The following is a 15,260-nucleotide window of genomic DNA, read 5'->3' on the forward strand; positions in this document are numbered from 1 at the left end:
AAACATAGAAACACAAGGAAAGAATGAAACATAACAAAGACCAATTAGTTGGAGTAACTCTAATAGCTCTGGGATATGAACTCCACCTTCCTCCCACTGAAAAATTACAGCAATGCAAGTACAGAAGTTGATTTCTTGGTCAGTAACTGTACCACGTAGGTGGAAAGGTCAACAGAGCAAGCCTTTCTCCATGCACTCATTTGGGGTACCAGATTGATAAAGGCTCTGCTCTCCTCAGTCTGTGGACTTCTAAGATGGATCTGGCATTAGCTAGAGAGAAAAATAGAATGGAGGAGTGCTCGTGGAAGGTTTGCTGAGGCTAGACCTGGAAGTGTAGCACATCACTTCCACTTACATTCTAGTTATCAGGCCTCCTTTAATTGAAAGGGAGCTCTGGATGTGCTGTTTGTGTGTCCTGGAAGAAGAGGAGAACATGGATTTTGGTGAACAGATAGCTGTTTCTGATACAAACAAGCAGGCACTTGGTCGTTCCTAGAAATCCAAATTCATTTCCCTAGCCTATTCCATCTCACTTGCTCCTAGGTGACAGAGCTTTCCCTCCCTCCTCAAACCCCACCATTTCCCTCCCAGGTCTTATTTTGTGCTGATGATTTTGTTTCCTACCACCATAAATTCCACTGCCATATCTGCCAACTGATCAGGCTCCCTGCCCACACACTCAGGCTTCAATCTGTTATTCTGGATGATCTCCCCAAAACTCTAAGACAAACCTTCTGGTTCTCCCTTCACGTAGCTACAACCCATCGCTTCCTTCCCACTCAATTACATGATTCCAATAATTGTCTCTTTTCACTACAGACTTATCAAATTTTTCCCCTCTGTGGAATCATACCCATCATCAATCAAACATAAAATAACTCCCACTAAAAGATCCATTTAATGCCTCATTTTCCACTTCCCCTTACAGGAGTGCTCAGAAGAGTTGCTTGTTTTGCAAAATCCTAATCCATTTTATCCACCCACTTTTAAATTTACTCTAATAATTCTTACCACTGTACAGCGATAGCACTCATCAAAGCAAAAAAAAAAAAAAAAAAAAAAAAAAAAAAAGACCTTGTATTCCTATTAGCAATAGTCAAATCTCAGTCCTTGTCTTACTTAGTAGTATTTGACACACTTCATTAGCATTTGAAATGCTTTTTTTTTAACTTGATTTCTAGAATGACACCTGCTGACTCTCCACCTCCTTAGTTACTCCTCATCTGCCCTCTAAATGTCAGAGAGCTGTGTCTAAATTCTTATTCCCTTATTTCTCCTCTATCTAAATAGTATGTCCTAGTCTCATGACTTTAAATTCATCCACACACTGATATTTTTCAAATTTATGTTTCTAGCTCAGGACACCTCTCTGAACTTCAAGTTCACATATTTAACTGCCTGCTTGGCATTTTCAACTGGAAATCTAATTGAATCTCAAACTTAACACGTCTAAAAATGAATTCCTAGTTCTCATCATTCGCCAAACAGACAAGCATTCCTTGTTTCACAATCTTCATCTCAGTAAATGAGAAGCCCATTCTTCCAATTGCTTGGGCCAAAGAGGAGTCTGATTTTTCTTATTCTTATCCTATGTTTGGGAAATCTTATTGGTTCTACCTTCAAAATACATGCAGAACTTTTTCTCACCACTACTACTTTACCACCTCAAATCTAAGCTGTCATTATCTCCCACTCACCTGTATTACTAAAAGACCTTCCTAATTGCTTTCCCTATTTCTAACAGCAATCTGTTCTGAAAGGAGCAGCCAGAGTCATCCACTTAAAATGTAAGTCAGATCATGGCACTTCTCTGCTTCAAAGTTCCACACTGCCTTCAAATCTCACTGATACGAACAATTAGTCATTATACAAGCTAACAAGAGCCTCATGCTCTACACACATGGTGTATCTATACCATTCTCTGATCTCATCTCCCACTCTCGCACATGCTCGACTCAGGCTATGTAGCCTTATTCTGAATCCTCGAACAGGAACATTCCAAGCAGGCTCCTGCATCAAGTATTTGCACTTGCTGATTCCTTAGCCTGGAATTCTTTTCCCCAGACACCTACATGGCTTGTGCCTGAATTTCTTTAAGGTTTCTACTCAAATGTCACCTTTCAGTGAGGCTTCTTTAACCTCCCTATACAAATATCAATTCTCAACCACACCAGTATTCTTTACATCTTCCATCTTGCTTTCTATTTCACTGTAGCACTTATTTTTTGCCACCTGAGATACCATATATTTTTATATATTACCCCCAAAAGCATGGACCATGTCTTTTTCTTTAACTTCTAGTTTCCATGACAACTATGTGACACAATGACAATAGCTATAGTCTTCGACAAACTTTTGATAGAATCTCTATGATGAAATTCACAATTTATACCTTTTCATTTTAGACCACACTTCTGGAAGGTGTGGTTACTGGGAGGAGGAAGCAAGAAGTTGTAACAGTAACAAGTAGTAAGCACAGAATTTACTGGAAGACAGAATTAAGCTATCAGTAATAAGATACAATATAAAAAATTCAGCCTTTAAAATTGAGTTTATTGTATAAAGAAATATTATTTATCCATAATAAATGACAATCTCTTGTAATTAATTGTGAGCAAATTAAAATCTTAACATAGAATGTAATTTTATAATAATCAAGATCTCCTTTTAGAACAAATGATAATCAATGAAACCCCAAATTTTCTCTACAGATAAGTTTTAATTATTAATATTGCAATATAATATATATTTTACTTCCCATAATTAAAGAAAACTCACTTGCAATAAAATGATTTTATTTGTAAAAGTATTTTTAATATAGAAACACACCTATTACATAACATTAAACTTGCTATAATGATTGTCACTGAATATGATTCACATTAACAAAATATTACACAGAAATGTAAAGTGAAGCCTTTTTAAGCAATCAAAAATTGTATGTAGTGCAAAGTCTAATTTAAAGTCTGAAAATTCCAAAAACCAGAACGCCTCTTCTCCTCCAGAGGATCATAACTACTCACCAGCAAGGGAACAAAACTGGACAGAGAATGAGTTTGATGAATTGACAGAAGTAGGCTTCAGAAGGTAAGTAATAACAAACTCCTCCAAGCTAAAGGGGCATGTTCTAACCCAATGAAAGGAAGCTAAGAACCTTGAAAAAAGTTAGACGAGTTGCTAACTAGAATAACCATTTTAGAGAAGAACATAAAGAACATAAATGACCTAATGGAGCTGAAAAACACGGAACAAGAACTTTGTGAAGCACACACAAGTATCAATAGCTCAATCGATCAAGCAGAAGAAAGGATATCAGAGATTGAAGATGAAGTCAATGAAATAAAGTGAGAAGACAAGCTTAGAGAAAGCAAGAGGTGAAAAACGATTCAGGGACAACCTTTCAAAAATCTCGTTCTGATAGAATTATCCATAATTGGTCATATGAGTGGCAAAATAGAATGCTGCTTTCTGTATATTTAGTTGACTATGATAGTTTTATAATAGTTATCTCTAAGGTCCAGTATAGGTCTGTGTGATCTAAAAGCTCTTTAATAAAGTCAAAATGCAATGAGTTTTTGGAGGAGAGAGAAACACAGAAAAGCCAATATCCAAATTTGGGATGTGCTTGGAAGAATGAGGTAGGATTTTAACAGGTAGCAACGAGACAGAATATTTCATGAAAAGGAACACTCTGCATAATTATTCAATGACACTGAAGAATGGAGTATGACAGTAACCAAAAGAGCATGGTACTGATACAAAAACAGACATAGATCAATATAACAGAATAGAGAAGCCAGACATAAAGCTGCACACCTACAACCAACCAATCTTCATCAAGGTTGACAAAAACAAGCAATCAATCAAGAAAGGACTTCCTATTCAATAAATGCTGCTGGGATAACTGGCTAATCATATGCAGAAAATGAAACTGGACACCTACCTATTGTTGTTAGGGTGGCAGAGATCCAAGTTACCTCGAGTTACCAGCAGTGTATCTGTACAGGTCCACAGCAAATTCAGCTCTTCGCCTCCTCCCAAGACAGAATTCAACGGAGGGGCATAAAGCAGAAAAAGAGGCCGAGGGAAGTTTCAGAGCAGGAATGAAAGTTTATTAAAAAGCTTTAGAACAGTAAAGAAAAGAAGGAAAGAAAAGAAAAGAAGGAAAGAACAGCTTGGAAGAGGGCCAAGAGGGTGACTTGATAAACTAAGCACCAAGCTTGACCTTTTGTCTTGGGGGTTTATATGTTGGCATACTTCCGGGATCTTGCATTACCTCTTCCCACTCCTGAGACCTTATTGGGAAGTTGCTGATCAGTTTCAGGTGTTTCCTATCTAGTAGGAGGCCGTCTTTCCCTGGCACAAGCTGTGACCAATTATTACTTTAGAGAAACAGTTAACAACCACCTGACCATCACGTCATGGTTGCCCAACACTCCTGGTGTGTGTGTAGCGGGAGCCCTCTCCCGTCCAGGTCGTATCTAACTATCTACCCACTATAACATCATTATATACTAAAATTAATGCAAGATGGATTAAAGACTTAAATGTAAGACCTAAAACCATTAAAAAAAAAAATCCTGTGAAGTACCCTTCTGGATATGAGCCTTGACAAACAATTTGTAGTTAATTTTATGGGCAGTGAGATTTACTGAATAGAAGTAAATATTCACAGATTTTCTTTAGAAAATAGAATTTTAAAACATGTGTCCAACTCACACATTTTTATTTCTATTTTCCTAGAAGAAATGATTAGTGAATTTGCTTACAAACTAGGTGCTAAACGTGATGTTATAGAAGAATACTAGGAGTAATCCCTGACCTCAAGTAGTTTGTAATCTAGTTAGGGAACAAGCTACAAATATATGATTGATTAAAGAAAGAGTTAAAAATACAAGGCATTTTTATACAGATACAAATCTTCTATACAATTAATTGGCGAGGATATTAAGTGTCTCTAAATATTATGTTTTAGAGGAAACATTCTAGAAAAGCTTTAAAATAGCAGATGGTCCCAATCTTGCTGTATATTTTAAATTATTCTAGAATTTTTTGATAACCAGAACCCTAAGAAGATAACTTTAACTTAGTTAACTTCCATTTCCATTCACTTTCATAAGTGAAGTGATCAAAAAAAAGAAATAAACTAATATTGTCACATTTCAACTGTTTGGAATTGTATCAAAGTTACTGAACTTAATATTCATGACAATATAATAGGCAAGGTATACCCATTTTTCATTTTAAACAACTGAGGTTTGGACTGATTGAGTTATTTATCACTGATGACGCAGATGGAAAATGCAAGGATTCAAAATCAGGTCAGATGCTGAAGCCCTTTTTTTGAAGGGAAAGGAGGCCAAAAATACATATTTGAATGTAGTTTCTGCTACATGGGTCTTTGCAGCAGCAGATAAGAGGAGATTTGATTTTAGCTGATGTAATGTAACTCCACAAAAAGCCTCAGCAACTTTGCTCTAAAATCTTCCCTTTTGTAGCAAATAATATTTACATGTGTACAATGCTAACTACATTTTCCAACCCATAGGAAAAGTAAATTTTATAGTATTACACAACTCATATTAGAAATAATTTCATTTATTGTGTATTAAGAACATCGTAAAGCCCGCATTTGTTCTTTGTATGTTATAGTTGTAACTTTTGGAGTTTAGATATCTGCCAAAGCATTTATTTTTATTTCCCAAATGTAATTTTACTATAGTATTTCAGCATTTGTGAGTTTCATATACTCTAAAGTTGCTTAGTTTGATGCTATCTGTGGAATAACTTTCCACTTCAAAACATATCAATCTGTCTTCAGTTTTATCATCTGGCTACTTATCAGTGCTGTTTTAATAATGTTAGTGTTTAACTCTGTACATTCATTTTACTCTAAACAGTGTCTTCCAATTCCAAGTTTTTCTTCTATTTACCAATTTCCTTCTATTTAGAAAAAAAAAACTGAAACTTAGTAAAAGTCAAAACCCTTTTAGTACAATGTGTTTTTGCACATAATAACTAAGGTAAGTGGGAATAGGGGACTGAAAAATAATTTTTTGCTCGTTATAATTTTTTTTGCTTGTTATACATTTATATAGATGTGTGAAATATAGATACCATAATTTAATATGAGGGGAAAAAGAAACCAGATTTTCTTTGCAGCTTGTTTGTTTAATATCCCCAGAGCAACTCAGGTAGCTTGCACTCTGACTTTCAGACAATTATAACAATGGTACTATACTTCCAGAAGCAAAGGCAAAAACAATAAACATCCATTACAATTGCTCCTCCTTCAAAGTTTCCTTTTTTGGTAAAAATCAATTGCACAATAAAAGCAAGAACTATTTCAGAAAGCCAATAAGCTGGAAACACCGTTCCGAGGCTCTCTGGGTGTCTTTAGCATTAGAATCCTACTTTCTTCACGTAGTGATGGTAGTACTTAGGTTTCAAAGTTGTAGTGAGCATTAGAGGTAATATCTGTAAAGTATCTGACACAAAAGCCAGCTTGTGGCAGATATTCATGTAGCATCCGCTATTACTCTTTGCCTTAATAGCCTATATATTATTATGGAAGAATAGGTCCTGCTACTTCAACTTAGGTTGACAATATAGGGCATTTCTTTTACTGCTTAATTTTAGGACTCCTTGACTGGCCAATCCACATCAAAAGGAAGGCTAGGGCTTTCCTGATGCCTTTACCCCAGGGAGACATAAAAGCAAGTGCACGTATCACCACCACCACCAGCCAGAGGCCCCCAGGTTAGATTACTCATCTAAGTACTTGACCCTGGACTCCTCATCATCCAAAGGATACTAGTTACTGCTGCTAGATTAGCAATAGATGCTTTCTCCCCCATAGCTGCTGCTATTGCCAGCACATAGCAACACCATGTTCCAGAATGGCTATACACCTGCAACAGCTGCCCTGGGGTGAAGAGTGAGGGTGAGGCCAGAATGAGCCTGTCATCAGAACTTAATTCAGCCAAGGGGAGCGCTAAGGCAAAAAAGCTGTTTGAGGTATGCAATGACACATCCTATGTGATAAGGATAGTGAGAGTGGGGCACCACTAATTCCACCTCAAACAGTGACAACCCAGTGATAATCACATAGTTGATAAAATAAAAGCCAGTCTCTTTATCTGCTTGTATTAATTGATTCTTAAAAATAATAATTGCTTCTTAAAAATAATAATGTTTGGCAAACAATATGATTTGCTCATCAGTATACATGATGGAAAGATCAGAAACTCCAGAGTCAGCACCAATTGGAACCTGGCTCAGTTGTGCCTGGCTGCATGACCTTGGACAAATAGCCTGACTTTTTTGAACTTTATTTTTCTAAAAATGTATAAAATGTGTAAAATTGGAATTGGATGTGTATTTACACACATACACACACACATATATACGCATATATATGTGTGTGTTATAAATATAATTCCTGCCTCACAAGTCTTCCATAAGTAATAACTCTTATAATATATTGTTATTTTTTCCAAGAAGCAGTTCTTTTTCTCTGAAAAATTGATATAATAACATCTATTGTAAAGCATGTTATGAGGATTACTGTTATAAACCAGCTGGAAAATAGGTAATACTCAACAAATGGTAAATATGCATATATTGGGGATAGAGGAGAAATAATTTAAACAGTAATTTAAAAAAATTAAAGGCTGTATCAGAGTTCCTGTAGCTTCACTCCTTCATAATATAAAACAGTGCTCTTCAGTAGAAATATAATGCAAGACACACATCTAATTTTAAATTTTCTAGTGGCTATATTAACAAAAATATAAACAGATAAAATTAATTTAATTATATAGCTTATTTAAACCAGTATAGATTAAGAGTGAGGATAAGGCCTAACCAAAAATATTTATTTTAATATAAGCAATATAAAATATTATTTGTGAGATAGTTTATTTTTTTTCCAAAAAATTACCAAAATCTGATGTGTATTTTACACATAGAATACACATCAATTTAGAGAAGCTATACTTCAAGTTCTTTTTTTTTTTTTTTTTTCGCGGGGGGACAGTCTTATTCTGTTGCCCAGGCTGGAGTGCAGTGGTGCTATCTTGGCTCACTGCAACCTCCATTTCCTGGTTCAAGCAATTCTCGTGCCTCAGTCTCCTGAGTAGCTGAGACTACAGGCACATACCACAATACCTGGCTATTTAAAAAAAAAAAAAAAATTTAGTAGAGATGGGGGTTTCACCATGTTGGCCAGGCTGGTCTCAAACTCCTGCCATCAGTTGATCCACCCACCTTGGCCTCCCAATGTGCTGAGGTTACAGGCTTGAACCACCACATCTGGCCATACTTCAAGTTCTTACTGTGCTAGTGGCTACAAAATTGAAGAGCACAGATATTGTCACTTAACATTCATCTAAACATTCAGCTCCAGAATCAAGCCTGTCCTCAGATAAGAGAAATCTGGAATCCCAGGTTAAATGTCTCAGTGTCTTAGTATAGTCAGTCTTCTTGTTAGATTGGTTTTTGCCCTGTCTCCAATTCTAACAAGTTCCTTTTGCTCAGATATCACCTTGTACCTCAGTCTGCCAGGACTGCAGGGCTTGCCAGAGTAGAAGGCAGCAGAGCTGAGCCATAGTCCCACTGCTGAACTACTCACCACCTCCCTTGACTCTCTATAAATCCTTGCACTACCAGATAATGGTTCAGATGCACTCCCTATATATCTCTATCCTGTGTAAGAGCCCACCTCAGGGATATTTTCTTAAAGATAAGCATCACATCCTGATCTATAAATGGACACTGTCTTATAACAAGAAAGGATACAATAACCATGTAGTCAGCACAAGGGAAGACTGTAAAAATAGTACAAAGGAGGACTACAACACAAGTACAACATGATGGTAGGGGGGTGGTTTCAAAACACTGTAAGGGTAGAATTCCAACAGCTCTCCTGTAAACTGAATAACTATAGTCTTGCTTCAGACATAGACAAACCAGAATGCATGGTTAAGATTTAGAAATGATGGCAAGAGAGATAAAATAAGCCTGGGAACACTGGCAGTCTAGTGAAAAGGTAGAGCCCCCATGCATGCATGTCCAGAGAGGTTGAGAATTGCTCAACACCAGAGGCTGTCACTCACATAGACTCTAATACAAATGGCATCTGATAGAGTTGTGCAGTACACAACCAGTACACTTGTAAGTGGCAGCCCTCTGAGGAGTCAGATGAAGAGAATTAAATTGTTCTACATATAGCAAAGTAAAACTAATTTATTTGGGGAAGGTGGGATATTGAAGAATAAGAAGTGGTGAGGGAATCCACCCAAAGACTTTTGTCAGCATTGGAAAATGACAGATTTGGACAGTGGCCTCTGTAGGGTGATGCGATGTAGGAAAGGATTATGCAGGAAAGGAAAAATGAAATACAGGGTATAAATCAAGATAGAGTAAAAGCAGAGAATTGAAATGTAGACGACCAGGCAAAATGTAAATCCCTCCGTAATCCTCAAAGATATTGTGGTAGAGTCTGGGTTTCTCAATATAAGCAAGATGTGGATTTGAGTGTGTTCTAATTAAACATTAAATATTCAGATTCCTTGAGCAAACTAGAGGCTCAAGCAGATGATCTCTTGGACTAGTCGACCAATCATACATTGGTTGACCATTAGCTATGGAGACTTAACAAGCATTTGCAGAATAAATGAATTATGGTCTGGATTGGACAATTGACTTCCAAACTTGGCTGCTTATTAGAATTATCTAGAAAACTTCTTAAAAATAGATATATTTGCCAGGACTGTGGAGATTCTAAAAATATAGGTAGGGGCTGAGCTCTAAAATTTGTACTTTTAAAAGATTCTCAAGTATTTCTGAATCAATGGATCTACTTGGGAACAGCTGGGCCCAGGTGCAATTCAAGAATCTTTTTTCCCTGAGGCTCTGTGTCTCTAAGTAAAGTCAGATCACCACAGGCAGCACTGAGAGTAGTTGGTATAACCCATAATGCTTCAAAGACGTCCTGGGAGAATTAGCTGCCTCAGTCCATTCTCAGAGATCACACAAGTATCTTCACTACAGATATTGGTATAATAACGTGGAAAAACCCAGGATTTTTGTCTGGCTGGTCCCTAAAGTAAAAGTTGAACGAGATCCAAAGTCAACCTCCTAAGCATTCAGTAAAAAAGTAGATATGGTTACCTAAGAAAATATTTCCACTATCAATTTTTATTGATTAATAAAAGAATAGCCTATGTTCGAATATGTCTTACACATTGCAGAACAAAAGAAGAGTTTCATGTCCTTTTATATTTTACATTTTTTCTGCTTCTCAAGAAGAGGAAAAGCTAGATATAATAGAAAACATTCTCAACTATTTCTACAATTTTCTTTGTGAAATGAAAGATGAATAAATACATTTTATTTATGTCTATTTATCCCTCTGAGTTTAAACTAATCCTGAAAGGTTTGAGCAAAGAGTCAGCAACGCTAATGTGCTGGACCAACAGGTGATTTTAATTTACTTGCTATAAATTGTTGAGAGGGACCGATGCTAACTCCGTTCTCATTAATTCATCTACAGTTTCCTTTCCTGGGGTGAAAGTTGCATATTGCACAGATAGGATTCAGAATGAAAGGCTGAATGGAGCAGAATATAGAATGTCAGCTTTTTGTTGACACTATTGGGATGCTCTCCCATTGGATCCCACACGTCAAAAATCCTTCAGTCTACAGAAATCATAAAATAATATTGAGAAAATTTATGTGGTTTCCAACATTTTCCCAGCTGAAGAAAGATAAAATTTATTAGCTCTTTCTTGAATGTTTATAAGTAGCTAAACATTATTCTGAAATCTGCAAAGCTTAAAATATAAACTGCCTCATACTATGAAATAGATGTCAACAACAATATGTTCCATCAAGCTGCCCATGTCTACTAATCTTTGCTAGCAAGAATTTATTTCATAAACAATTATTTATTTCCTATTATATTCAGGATACTGTATTATTTACTACTGGGGAAAAGAATCAATATACTACGCTTTCTATCAGGCTCAAGCACCCCAAAAGAGTTAATATCCTGAAGAAAACACAGAAAATTCGTGTTTTGTCACGAATTCATGTCACATAAAAAGCAGTCTTAGGTGTAAGTGCTACCCAAGTTGGAAGTAGAGAATCCATTCTAAGAGACAGGAGAATTGTAAGTTTTAAAGAAGTGTGCAGCTTTAGAGTTCATGAAGAAAAACGCCAGTGCTGCTAAATGTAAGATCATAGTTAGCCATACTACACCACTGGTAAAATACCATGCATTAAAAACCATGCTAATTGCTGTCCTAAGTCCTCAACTCCAGTGTCTATCTCAACAGAACATATCCTTGTTATCTGCTTGCCCAAACTGAAGGAATATTCTTTGGGGATTATGAACAAGGACCAGTGTGTTAGAGAGACTGAGTTTAAATCTTGGCGTTGCTTCTTACTAGTTACGTGACACTGCTCAAGCTTACCCTCTCTGAACTTTAGTCTCCCATTTCTAAAACGGAGATAATAATAACTACTCTAAAAGTTGAGCTCTAGATGAAATGATGACTCTAATATATCTGCACAGACTCTGGTAATCAATTGGGTAATCAACCAGTATACAGTGGCTAGTCTTCCCATTAGAGGTGTTTTTACCAGGTTTTCCATGTTTATGCCAACCTGTTCCTGCCAAGCACCAGAGTAAGTTCTCAGCTTCAACCAAATCTTTATTTCTAGCCTTGACACAGGAGCATTGGTCTCCATCCTTGCCCTGGTAGCTATGATCATAACCTTTGCTCCAGAGATATTCTGATTTCAATACTAGTTATGAATCCACATCTTTTGTGCAAACTCTGCTGCAGTGATAACCATCCCCAGACTGTCAGGGCTAATCAAAGAAGTCTGTGTTGCCATAACAATTACAATGTAAAAGGAAATAAAACGTTAGAATCAGTAAAGAAAGAGTTGACAAGTCATTTTGGGATATACAAAGAAGGCTTCTTGGAGGCAATGGCATTAAAACTTTCTTTCACATGGCTCAGTTAGAAGAACTGTACATCCAGGACACAGGTAGTGATATTAGCAAAGGTGCTAAAGCATAAATATATGAAACATGCCATTAGAAGTAGGTGGTACCATCTGTTTTGTTCAGAAACAGTCTTTTGAAAACACAGTCCTTAATCCTTTACCAGAAACCTTTGAGATCAGATATGTTTTGGAGTTCGGAATTTTTCAGATTTTAGAAAGGGAATTCCGTTCACATGCTATATATTAAAACACACCTTGTGGGATCTAGGCAGCACCTAGTAATCAAATAAGTGGTATTTCTATAGCAACATGCAAGTTATTCACACTAAGTGACAGACATAAAAACAAATAGTCTCATATCACTGACATCAGGTTCGACCACTAAATGAATTATGAAAGAACACTGAGTGTTCAGAACTTTTGAGATTTCTGAACTGTGGATAAATTATTTTGGGGCTTGCAGAGGGAGACGCAGCATGAAAGATGAGTTAGGAGCAAATCATAAGAGGCCTGAACACCTGGCTAGGGAGTCAGCTTTTGTTCAGAAGCTGATTGAGCATCCCAACAAATAACTTTGCACATTCACTTTTTCATGATTTTAGTGTCTTTTTTGAAAAGGTAATTGCTATTTCTATGTCTTAATACATAAACTTTTTCTCTTAGGTTTTTCGGTAATGGGTTAATCTATCAATTGAGTCCCTCTTTTTCTTCTGTGACATGCAACAGAACTACCCTAAACTGTAGCTTAACTGTAACTCTTTGTACTATTATTTTTCAATTTACCTATAGTAAAATTGATTCCTTGTAGTATAGGCCAGTTTTATGTGTTTTAGCACATGTAGAGATTGGTATAACTATGGTAATGAGGATACAAAACAGCTCCATCATCCCCTGAAGTCTCCCTAGTGTTCTGACTGTATTTTAAACTAAGCATCATTAGGAATCATGTGAGGGGTCCACATTCTTGTCCCCTTGTATCCCTCTGTAACACAGAATAATGGTGGTTGTGAATTCCAGCTAGAATTGACAGGTGGTGCCTGGATGCATGTGATCACTGTTCATTTAATGTAGTGAGGCCATTTCCTAAAGCTTGCCATCCACTGGGTCATGAGTTATTCAAAAGTTTACAGGAATTAAATTTTTTTGCATCAATCCCCATTGATTTTTTTGAAATACTAATGTAGTTTTGTTTAGGTGGAACTTCCCATGTGATTCTTCTAGCTCCCTAGGTTTGTTTCTATGTAGCTTCCCCATCACACTTTCCTAACCATGTACACTTTACCCTCAGATGCAGCCTCTACACGGGAAAAATTGATTTGGATTCAAACCATGCAATTAAAATAAGTAACACATTCTTTTAGGGTGAGGGGATGTTTAATCTACACCTTAAGTTGTCAGGTAAGTAGGATAAATGTTATCTGTATTAAAGACATGAAATGGATGCGTGATTGCTCTATGGGTCTGCAGGTACAAGAGAAAAAGTCAAACATGGAAATAGTGAGCTGCTTGATGCTGTGCCTTAGCTGTTTAAGGTTTCAAATCACTTAGAAATCAAATAAAGGGCCTCATTTGTGCATTCCTAAATTTATTGTGCTCTAGTCTCACACATTTCAGTTCCAAGACTGCTCTTTGCCAGTCTGGTTCATCTTTGCAGCTCGTTTCTCTCATCACATATAGTGCGCATTTTAGGAAATTGGTTAAATATAAACTTTAGAAACAAAGGTGCCCAGCTCAACCTTGTGAAGTTTTAGGAAATACAAACAATTAAAACAAAAGTACAACTTAGAAGCTCCAGTCCAAAAAAAAAAGTGTGAGAATTTGGAAAGATTAAACACTTTCCTCCTTTATATAAATAGGTTCAGGCTTCAGAGTACTCACTTTTCTTTTCTGATGTAGTTAAAAATAAATCAAGGAAGAAAACGTTCAGTGAATTTTTGAATTTCTGTGGGAGGGTTTGTGAAGGAGTTCTTTCATGGAAGGACAGCTGAAAGGTAGGCAGAGTTTGAATGAACTTATCTCTGATAAGTTGACAAGGTTTTATTTCCCCAAAGCAGGACAAAATGATACCAGAACTGTATGTTCTCTACCAGTGGAGTTCTTGTCATAGATTTTGTTGTAACAGAAAGAACACATATTTTATAGGTTGTGAAATTATCCAGTTTTACCTCTACAAGGCAACTGGGAGAGGAGTTTACAGGTGGAAGGGATACCATAAATGAATACTGAACTGGAAGCCACACAATTAATTCAATAATTGTTTTTTATGAAGTGCTTGCTGAAATGACTGCTAGATTAAATGAGCCCCAGTAGTGCAGTAGAGTTAGCAATGTCATCTCTAACAAGGGGAAGAATGTAAATCTTATAACAGTGTACAGATGTTTGTATTGAGTATCACTAATCCAAAAGTTCCGACAAAATGAGGCCACCTTAGAATTGTGCAATGGCAGTCTCTGCATAGCAACAGCTCCCTACGAATACTAAATCCTCATTAATCCCTTTGGAATTCATTGCAATGACACTAATCATGTCGAGCTCATTGGGTATTAATATAAATGTTGTATGTAACCCCATGGGAATCCAGAACAAAACTCCTCAAATATCCTGTATCCATTCTCCATAACAACAAAAATTGAATTGCAGCCTAAGTGCCTGATTATGGTGAATAACTATTTCATTCATTTTAATAGCACTGATTGAATTCAATTCATTTATACCAATGTAGGTGCAACATGTGAACAAGACATGATTAGCAATTCATCATCTTTCAGTGGACTTCAGAAAACAAAATAATTCAACACTAATTCCAAGTCAAGCCCCTGCTTATTCTGTCCTCCCTTCTAAAGCACCAGAATAATACTTATGGCAATACGATACACGGCAAGGGGTCTTTCAGAGGAGACTCTGAGCATGTAAAACAAGAAAGACGCATTGTTCCTTCAGTGATAAAACTTACCTTGAATCTTAGTCCTGCAAGTGACTGGGAATGGCCTTCCCCAGAGCTCCTATAAGCCCTGCCCAATGGTTGTCCACAGCTGAAATAATTGCCTTTCTTTTCTTTGGGCTGCCCTGAGATTTCTGAGCATAGTGGAGTAACTCAAGACAATTTAGGGGTAAAGTCTTTAAGAAGTAGAGAAGATTCACAAAGAGAAATATGGAGAAAGAAAGCAACTTTCCCACATCATGTGCAGGAGCAGTACCTCAGAGAAGCTGTAATCTGCCGAAAATCTTTTGAGGAGACTGGA

Source organism: Macaca nemestrina, chromosome 5 (assembly GCF_043159975.1).
Source record: "Macaca nemestrina isolate mMacNem1 chromosome 5, mMacNem.hap1, whole genome shotgun sequence".
Lineage (NCBI taxonomy): Eukaryota > Metazoa > Chordata > Mammalia > Primates > Cercopithecidae > Macaca > Macaca nemestrina.